Source organism: Halyomorpha halys, unplaced genomic scaffold (assembly GCF_000696795.3).
Source record: "Halyomorpha halys isolate HHAL.00 unplaced genomic scaffold, Hhal_1.1 Scaffold17.1, whole genome shotgun sequence".
NCBI lineage: Eukaryota > Metazoa > Arthropoda > Insecta > Hemiptera > Pentatomidae > Halyomorpha > Halyomorpha halys.
In genome coordinates, this window is record NW_027112056.1 from 1,546,211 (window position 1) to 1,547,691 (window position 1,481).

Consider the following 1,481-nt stretch of genomic DNA (forward strand, 5'->3'; position numbering starts at 1 on the left):
TTGCGAGATTTGTTGATAATCACGCTGAAGCGCCAAGTTTTTTCCTAAATTATTACTAACCAATTTATAGGGGCTTGATGTGCCCTATAAGCTCCAAGAGTATTCCTGAACCTACAGTGTAGACACATGTTAAAAATAACAGAATATTAGCTATTAATTAGCTCCCACAGCCGGGATTTGAACCCGTAGAGTTAGAAATACAATGTTAAGGTACTCCAGTAGGACCGAATTATAAAGATAGTTATTTCATCTTAAAAACTTAAAAAATATATATATCAATGTACAAATGACTTTGAACTTAAATTTAGCAAGAAAAGATTTGAAAACAGAAGCAGATTTCACAAGACCTTGTTCGCTAAAATATTATCTGATTAAGAAAAAACTTTCCGAGGATTCGAATTTGTTCTTCTTCACAGAACAAAGAAAAGACATAAAGATTATATTGTGAATAAGAACCTTCCAAAAATTTTTCAAAATAACTTTTTTTAGCGTATTAAAAATTAAAAAAAGTTGTTATAATTGTTACAAATGAATGTAATATGAGCTGTTAAATGTTTAGATTGTCCTTGATAATGGTCGATTAGACCGAAACGTTGAACTATAAATATAATTAAGAGTGTTGAGACTAAAAAAGGAAACCATTCGATTTATTTAATAAAAAAAAAAATGATATTCGTAGACCTAACTGAACAAATAATTACCCTTAATGGGTAAAAAAACAAGACAAGTTAATTTGAAAAAAGGACAATGAGAAAACAATAAATAAATAAGATTGATACTGCATATAGAATTTATAACACAATGTCCTGCGGCAGTCAGTCTTCAGATTAATGTAACTGAGAGGGGAACTTCATGAGCCGTTTCTTGATGTAATCCTTTGTCGACTCCATTTGTAATTAAAACAACAATTTATTTACATCTAAAAAAATATATATAAATAATTTATTAGGTGGATGCTGACTTCGGCCAGTGAAAACATTTTTTGGTAGTGGGTTGCCGGTTTGCTGACAGTGTTGTTGAGAAAAATACTACGTTCTTCTTTTAATTCGACTGGAAAGAAGTAGTGGTTTGGAAGCATGCTTCGACGAGTTTTCCCTTACTGGATCCATAAGCCTCAAGCTTAACAAAAATCCTACTAAAGATTAATAATTAAGAATTTTAGTAGAACCGAGACTATTTTAAAATGGTTTTATAGTTTATGGATTTAACTTTCCCGAAAATCATAACAAAAATATCTAAATCATTAAGAGACGATTATTAAATTGCATTGGTAGAAATTGCGAAATAATTTAACCAAATGCTTGAGACATAAAATAGAATTATCTGTGAGCCTTAAAAAAAATATATATCTATTTATAATTATGTAAATAGTGGCTAAAAATTTGGTAATAATCAAACAAAATAATTGAGATTTAAAAAAGAATTATTTTTGAGCCTTAAAAAAATATATATTAATATAAACAGTGGCTAAAAATTTATTA